This window comes from Chiloscyllium plagiosum, chromosome 30 (genome assembly GCF_004010195.1).
Source record: "Chiloscyllium plagiosum isolate BGI_BamShark_2017 chromosome 30, ASM401019v2, whole genome shotgun sequence".
NCBI classification, from domain to species: Eukaryota; Metazoa; Chordata; class Chondrichthyes; order Orectolobiformes; family Hemiscylliidae; genus Chiloscyllium; species Chiloscyllium plagiosum.
Genome location: NC_057739.1, coordinates 14,521,742 through 14,530,792, shown reverse-complemented (window position 1 = coordinate 14,530,792; position 9,051 = coordinate 14,521,742). Strand labels below are relative to the sequence as shown.

Here is a 9,051-nt window from a genome sequence, read left to right as displayed (position 1 = left end):
TCAAAGGGATTTTTAAAAAAGTTTTTGAGGCACTCTATAAATAGAACTGAGGCTCAAACTCAAACGTGGTAGAAACAATTAAGGGATTAATTGGACAATTAATTCTACATCCTGACTGGAGAAGACAAGACTGTACTTGTGGAGATGCAGAGACATTGATGGGTCAGAAGGTAGCCATTCAGTGAATCAAAATGATACTTTAGTAGACTGATCCAATTCATTCCTCTTGATATGTTCCCAAATCCTTATAACTCTGTTCTTTCATGTACTTTCCCAATTCCCTTCCGAATGCTGTTCCTGTTGAATCAGCTTCCTGCACCTGTTCATGTGATGTAGCTTTTCCATTATTTTCTTTGTTTTTATGTTAATTCAACATTCGCTCCCAGCCCTCACTTTCCCATCTATTGTATCTTTCAGTTTCCTCCCTCTGAATTTAAAATGTTTTTTTTTAATTTTTCATATTTCTTCTTTCTCTCCGCTTTCCTTGTTTAGCAGGGAGCACCTTCTAAGATATTGGATTACCATTATTGAAAGTTACATTTAAAAGATCATTTTTTGATGGCCAAATAGAGCAAAGTTTTTGAGATTTACTTGGAACCACATTAACATTCAACATATTAAATGCATGCTAGCTTTAAAAACTGACAGACACTGAATTCAGGACGAGAAAGTGAGGACTGCAGATGCTGGAGATCAGAACTGAAAAATGTGTTGCTGGAAAAGTGCAGCAGGTCAGGCAGCATCCAAGGAGCAGGAGAACCGATGTTTCGGGTATAAGCCCTTCTTTAGGAACCTGAAGAAGGCCTTATGCCCGAAATGTCAATTCTTCTGCTCCTTGGATGCTGCCTGACCTGCTGCGCTTTTCCAGCAACACATTTTTCAGACTCTGAATTCATGCAGGTAAATAGCAACACACTTGTGCAGTTTATAACACTTTAGATTTCTGTTCAATACTGTTCAATTGAATTCCGTTCAGTATATAATCTCGCAGTATTTCAAAGATGCTTTAGCTCTCTTCACGGTATGCAGAACAGTCTAGCTCAGAGACTTATTTCTAAGCATGACAGTTACCTGTCTCTGTGAATTTGTCTGTTCTTATCCTTTTCCCTCTGTTGTTAGTGCTCTTTAGTGTATTGAAATAATGTGATGGTCAATGGATTCATCTCAGTGGAATATTGCAAAAATAGGATTCAATCTTTGAAGAGGGGTCTTTTCTGGTTTATTGATAGAAGAGCCTCCTTCGTTTGATTCAGAAGATCAACAAAGCCTTTAGTGATGCTGCTGTTAAAGGTATCAATTCCCTCTCCTGTGCTTTTGTGCTGTTAGTTTGGTGACCTTTTCTTCTATCTCCTCTCGTGCCTGCTCAAGAAAACTGTATCATCCAACATCCCTATCAGATGATATTTTGGCAGCTTTATTATATTTTGGGTACCTAGTCATTTCAACTAATTCTCTGTAGAGTTCAGCAAACAATTGAAACTTTGATACTACTTCTCTATAGACTGTTTTACACGTCACTGCAAGAATAGAAATGAGACACCTCTGCAGAGGCCTCGGAACATAATCTCTATATGTGCATAAAATTATATTCAAATACGTATTTACCATGACATGTTAATTATTATACACATGTATTGTTTAAGTACCCATATGTGCACTACATTTACTGAAAAGTGATGTAATGTAGAAACAAATAGCAGTTAGTTTCTCTGTTGAAACTAAGATGGTGCCAATCTACTCTCGAACAAATCAATCAGGTTGCAGATCATTGCTCCAGAAGAGAAAAAACAAAGGGTGATTTTTAATTTTTAATGGTATGCAATAGTTGATAGTGTTAGCATAAAAAAAGTAACCAGGATTTTTGCCAATGAGGTGGATATCTTGAGTTGACAAATTTCCTTGATCACCACACCCAACTTCATAGAAATGGGCTGCTCCAGTGAGTGAGTGGGGCAGATTCACAATGTAGTCAGCCATGCTCCAGGTGCATATTGGGGGTGAACACATTGGCAGCCAATTACAAAAGTGGGGCTGGTTAAAAGGCATATCTTGGTGCTCTGAAAATTGGACCCATTTGTTTGCTTACATTTGAAGCCATGTAGCCTTTACTTTTCTTATCCTATCACTCTCACCTGAACCCTGTGCAGCCTCTATGCCAATGCATGCTGCCCTGTTGACCTCAATGACCCCTCATCACCACCATGCAAATTCAGTGAACGTCCAGTCCTAATTACCTACAGAACCAATGAACTCTCATAACAATGATGTGGTTTGTAAAATAATAAAACTGCTGTTGTTACATCTCTCTACAGATGTCAATCAAACAAACCTTTAAAGTATCAATAGTGGTAGTTATTAATGCTTGACAGCTTTTCATCTTGTGTAAAATAGACATTGAAGTATTAACAAATTAGATTACAGCGAAGTTACATGTACCATCAGAAAGCCATCAGTATTCTCCTCAGCTTTATCAACACAGTAAGTGATTCTTTTTATAGGAGTTTGGGTTCTCAGCCAAGTGTGCCTCATGAGGCTTAGGTGACAGTCCAGATTCCCAAAAAAATAATAACTTTGTTGACACCGCTGGGGAGAATAGTAACAGATATACATTGTGTTATGTTATTTTCAGTAATACCTCAAAGGTCTGGTTGACTGACAAATTCTAAGTGCATGTTTTTATAGGCTGTGCGACAAATATCATTGTTACTAAAGAGTTACTTTCTCTGTATGAACATATACCAAATATGGAAATGTCATGAATTAACATGGAGGACACGAGACATTATTGGAGAGGTCAATGGGCATTGCAGAGTCATGGATAATGTATTTTGTGTGCATCTTTCGAAAAGTTCACTGATCCAGACAATAGTTCATGACTCCTCAGATCTGTGAACTATGAGTTATGGAGAAGCTAGTTCAATTTCACAAAAAGTTGGAGAGGTCCAGAAGATAACTGCCTCCACAATGAAGCTGGCCAACTGTAGTAACAAGGTCAGGCTCACTATTTATATCCACATCCTTCTCCATCAAACATTAAGGATGCCAGGAATGTAAGCAGGAATTTGGCCATTCTTTTAATATCAACAGAGTCCTTGCATTGCTGTGAAAATTAAGGCTAAAGTTTTTAACTCTGTCAAACCAGGAATAAGAGCCATAACCCTCCATAGATTGTCATCTTACTGTGATGGAGAGGATGTGTAGTCAGACAATGACTTGAGCAATGCTTTCAGGAGCTCTTGTTCCTACTAGGGCCACATATGTTAACAAGATTAGGGTGAGTTGCCAGCCAAAATTGGGTTCAAGAAAATCCTTAACAAGAGTACAGGCAATGAAAGGCTCTGCATCACTCTGACTGCAAAGACAGATGAGGGTTACTGTGGCAAGATGGTCTCTGTCAGCATGGCACGACAATTCACCGAATACTGACAACCAACCTGTCAAGATCTTTGGACAATGATGTCCCCCACAAGTTCACAAAGTCACACACAGGTTTCTGCCATGATCTATTTTCCAAGTAACATGCTGATGGAGAATTAGCTGTGAACATGGGAGACTCTCATCAAGGTTGTGGACAGACATGAACACCAACATTGAGGCAGAGATATCTTTGTCCAGCAGCATCTGTGACTGAACTTTCCTCTTCAGGGTATCCTCAAAAAAAGTGTCTGAAAGATGGGACTGTTCCACTGGCCGGAGAAACACTCCACAGGATCATTACCTTTGCAGTCAGAAGGAGAAACCTCAAAATTTTACAATTTGGAATGTTCGAAGATTCCTGCCTAGTCTTCATCTGAGAATGCACAGTGACAACTGATACTCCCCAGGCTCTTCCCCAGCGCCCTCTGGTAGAATCCATGGGTGGACCTCCATTAATGGGAGAGCTGCAATGAACAATGAAACAGATGGAAGATGACAAAGAGTTCGGCCTTGATTGTACTACAGTTGAGGCCTTCAAACCTGGTGTGATTCTGCTCACAACATATCAAGTTGTGTATTTGGGAGGGAAAAAAAGCTCCCCATCATGACTTCAAAAATTGACAGTTGTAATTACATTTTAAAAGCCTCGAGGTATTTCCCTGTTTTGCATAGCATTGAAAGTTCTGAGACACATTCTCCTGAATTGCTTGTTGTAGCTGAGGAAATCTCCACTAGAGACACAATGTGACTTTAGATTTTCCAAAAGAAAGTCTGACATTCTCTTTGTTACCAGGAAAATCCAATAAAAGAGTTCAGAGCAATGCCTGGGACTCTTCATTGCGTCAATCAACTTGACAAAGGCGTTTAATTCATTGGCTGCTGAGGATCTGTGGATTGTTCTCCAGAGATTCGGATATCCAACAAACCTCATTACAATCCTGCACCTGCTGCACGATGGTGACTCTGGAACTGCCTTAAATGGAAGACCAAGAAACATCAAAATCTGAAACGAAGACAGAAAAATGCTGCACAATCTCGGAAGATCCAGCAGTATCTGTGGAGCGAAGGCAGAGTTTAATGTTCTGAGTTCAGTGACCTTTCTATGGACCTAATTGTAGCTAGGAAAACGTGGCACATATGCTGAAGACAGAGTGGGGTGAAAAGGAGTGAGGGGGTAGGAAGAGATGAAGTCCAGAGATAGAGAATGACAGGCAGACAAAAGGGGGTGGATGATAGCATGCCAGGGATAATGGGGAACAAAAGGGACCCAAATGAGTTGGCTGTGCTGAAAACAGCCGACGTCATGAAAGGGCCTGGGGTGTGAAGGTAGGTAAATGGCACGGAGAAAGGTGTTCAGGCCCTAAAATTATTGAACTTGATATTGAGGCTGCAGGGTGCCCAAGTGAAAAATGAGGTGTTGTTCTTCCTACTGTGCTGAGTTTTGTTGGAGCACTGCAACAAGTCCGAGACAGAGATGGTGGGCAGGATGGTGTGTTGAAGTGGTAGGTTTTGCAAGCTCAGGATCATTTTCCTGTGTCTTCCTGTGTTAAGGAGAGAACGCAGGTGTTCTGCAAAGCAGTTGCCCAGTCTAAGTTTCACCTTGTCTGTGTAAAGGAGACCATGTTGTGAGCAGTGAATACTGTACACGAGGATGAATGAAGTGCAGGCAAATCTCTGCTTTATCTGGAAGGTGGGACTGCAGCATTGGATAGGGAGGAGGTAATTAGACAAATATTGCACCTTCTGTGATGGGAATGTGTCATGTGGTACAGGGAGGAGGAGTGCACAAGGGGGCCCTTGTGAAATGCTGTCAAGTGAGAAGAAGGTAACATGTGTCTGATGGTGTTATCGCACTGAAGCTAGCAGAAATGGTGGCTTATGATCCTTCAAAATCTGGCCTGGCATCAACCAAGGCTGTGTGATATCACCTGTTTGATTTATAATTGAGCTGATAATGGTTATTCACTTATTCTGAATCAATTTTTGAATTAATTGAGTACTACGAAAAGGTGCTCACCACCATCTTCTCAAGGGCAACTCGGGAAGGGTAATGAATGTTGGCCCATCCAGAGACGCCCACATCCCACATATGAACTTTTAAGGATTGCTATCCTGTGTGAGTCTCAAAATATTGCCTCAATGGAAAACTCTTCCACTTCATTCACATCTGTGTCAAAACTAAACTGACTACCACAGACCTACATGGTGTACAAAACGCGGATGACTGCAGAGTCTGTTCTAACTCGGCACCACATTTGAAAACCACTATCAGTCTCTTCAGTTCTGTATACAAGGACTTCATCTGTTCTTGAATAATGCTTCAGACAATCTCATGTCATGGTGGGTCATTGGTTAGCACGGCTGCCTGACAGCACCAGGGACACTCGTTTGATTCCACCCTTGGGCTATGTGGAGTTTGCACATACTCCCTGTGTCTGAGTGAGTTTCCTTCAGGTGCTCCGGTTTCCTCCCACAGTCCAAACATATGCAGATTAGGTCTTTTGGCTATAATAAATTGCTCGTAGTGTCCAGGCTAGGTGGTTTAGCCATGGGAAATGCAGTGTTGCAGGATAGGGGTGTGGGTCTGGATGGGATGCTCTTCAGAATGCCAGTGTGGCCTGAATGGCCTACTTCCACATTATAGTGATTCATTGAATTTACACTTCAGGTTGTAAGTTTGCTCCCTGAGCTGGTAGATTTGTTTTCAGACATTTTGTCACCATGCTAGGTAACATCATCAATGAGCGTCTGGTGAAGAGCTGGTGTCCGTCCTGCTTTCTATTTATGTGTCTTGGTCTGTTATGGTTGGGTGATATAATTTCCAATTCTTTTTCTCAGAATGGCATCCAAATCGATGTGTTTATTGATGGAGTTCCAGATTGAATGCCAGGCTTCTAGTAATTTCCATGCATGTCTCTGTTTAGCCTGTCCTAGGATGGATGTGTTGTCCCAATCGAAGTGGTGTCCCTCTTCATCTGTACATAAGAATACTAGTGATAGCTGGTCATGTCCTTTGGTGGCTAATTGGTGATCGTGTATCCTGGTGGCTAGTTTCCTGCCTGTCTGTCTGATGTAATGTATGTTACAGTCCTTGCAGGGCATTTTGTAAATGACATTTGTTTTGCTGGTTGCTGGTACAGGGTCCTTTAGGTTTATCAGTAGCTGTTTTAGTGTGCTGTTAGGTTTGTGGGCTACCATGATGCAAAGGGTTGGAGTAGTCTGGTAGTCAGCTCCAAGATGTCATTGATGTATGGTAGTGTGCCTAGCATTTCTGAATGTGTTGTGTCTACTTGTTTGGGTTTGTTGTTTAAGAATCAGTGGACTGTGTTTATCAGGTACCCGTTGTTCTTGAATACACTGTATAAGTACTTTTCTTCTGCCACTTGTAGTTCCTGGGTGCTGCAGTGTGTTGTGGCCCATTTAAATCAGAACTCTATAAATAAACACATCGATTTGGACCCCAACCTCTGAGGAAAACAACCAAAAATGATATCACCCACCTTAACAGACCAAGACACATTAATAGAAAGTGGTACTGAACACCAGTGCTTCACCGGAAGCTCACTGATGATGTTACCTAGCATGGTGATGAAATGTCTGAGAATAAACCTTCCAGCTCAGCAAGCAAACTTACAACCTCAACCTCAACCTGAGCTACAAATCTTCTCAAAAATCACAAACTTAGACCTGTTCAAGTCAAAAATCCAACAACGGAGAGGCTCTGGCTTATGTTGGGCATTTTCTACATCTTTTACCGTCATCTCTCAACATTATGGAGGAGATCCAACACCAATTTAATTGTGCTAGCTCAGGCTTCCATCACATACACCAGAGAGGAGTATTTGATGACAAATGATGGCAAGTCAAGAAAATTCCTAGGGTGCATTTTTTCACTCCCTGAGATAGCAAGAATAATAGATGGTGCGTGATCAGGTAAGAGGCAAAAATCAGGTTCTCCCCATCAAGATGAACTTCTAAGTGCTACCCTAACTGGCAAGTTGAATACCATAGCAGCAGGTAGACGGAGGCCTATCTACATACTAATGCATTGCATTAATGCAACAACGTGCTGAAATTAGCTTGGCCTTCCCAATTAACCTTGACTCAATCAAGTGAAATAATGTTTCAGAAACTTCATGGCAAAAAACAATTATGTACTTGAATAGTAGCACTTTGTCAGTTCTGAAGAAGGGTCACTGGATTCAAAACATTAACTCCACTTTCACTCTCCAGGTGCTGCCAGACTTGCTGAGCTTACCCAGCAATTTTTTTTTTTTTTAGATTACATACAGTGTGGAAACAGGCCCTTCGGCCCAACAAGTCCACACCGCCCCGCCGAAGCGCAACCCACCCATACCCCTACATTTACCCCTTACCTAACACTACGGGCAATTTAGCATGGCCAATTCACCTGACCTGCACATCTTTGGACTGTGGGAGGAAACCGGAGCACCCGGAGGAAACCCACGCAGACACGGGGAGAACGTGCAAACTCCACACAGTCAGTCGCCTGAGGCGGGAATTGAACCCGGGTCTCTGGCGCTGTGAGGCAGCAGTGCTAACCACTGTGCCACCGTGCCTTTTACTTGTTTCAGATTTCCAGCATCCCATTTTATCCCATGTCTTTTATGCCCGCTTGAAGCACTGACCTCAGGGCCAGGTCACTTGGGACCAATGGGAAGGGAAAAGGACCTCTTTTCTGGCCTAAAGTTCAATGCAGAAGCTGTGAAGCAAGGAATCATCTTTGCAGCCATCTTTGGGAAGTTGAATCAAAGTCCACCTGTTGTGGAGTTTCTAGTTTACAGCGAGTGAAGGGGTGCCTTTTAAAATGGCACCGGAATCTCCGATTCCAGCAGATGTCTGATGGTGTGATAACCTGTGGCCGGCAGCTTCGCACTGTTTAAGTCACCAAACTCTGTTGCATATGAAAGGAGCTCAAGAGTGGACAGTTACTCCAGAGAACTTGTCACTGCCCATGGCAGATGTGATGCCATCAAAGATGCCCACCATCTTACTTTAACTCTAAGATGGAAGATCGTGACGCAAGTGTATGGAGTAGTTATCATCATCACATTCTGTACGGACTGTGTATCAGTGACACCTCAGAGCACGAGAAATTCCACCAGGAATGCTTCTGCCTCATTCTGTGGACTCATTGAGTGTCTTCTTGAAGTCAGCTCTGTAAATGTTCAGGCAAAACGCCTGCAAATGGTTGAAAACACATTGTGACTAAATGTCTGAAGAGAAGTTATCCCCTCTAAATCCTGTTTCTTCACCTCTCAAATACCCAAAATTCTCAGGACGAGAAAAGAAAATACTCCGAAAATACTCTGAAGCTCTCACTATTTGATATTATCACTGGGAGGAGCTGAACAGCAAACATTCAAAAACTGACAGATCTCTTGTTTCTCAGTGTTCTTGTTTTCTGAGACGAGGTGTAGAGTAATGGCAGCGCAGGCAGTGGAATGTTCCTCCTGCAGGATGTTCGAGGTAGGGGTGACCACCGATACTCCTGCCGACTTCATCTGCAGGAAATGCAGTCAGATCCTGCTCCTCACAGAACGAGTTAGGGAACTGGAACTGGAGTTGGATGAACTGAGAATTATTCGAGAGGCTGAGAGGGTGATAGAAGCT

The 9,051-nt window shown here is 42.3% G+C and overlaps 1 long non-coding RNA gene across 1 annotated transcript in view; it reads left to right on the top strand.

The window, feature by feature from the left end:
• Positions 1-1,228: 1,228 nt before the first annotated feature.
• LOC122564654 overlaps positions 1,229-9,051 on the top strand; it is a 36,315-nt gene continuing 28,492 nt past the window's right edge. Inside the window, exon 1 of the long non-coding RNA XR_006315954.1 lies at positions 1,229-1,290. This is a non-coding gene — a long non-coding RNA (uncharacterized LOC122564654). The remainder of the gene's footprint in view (positions 1,291-9,051) is intronic.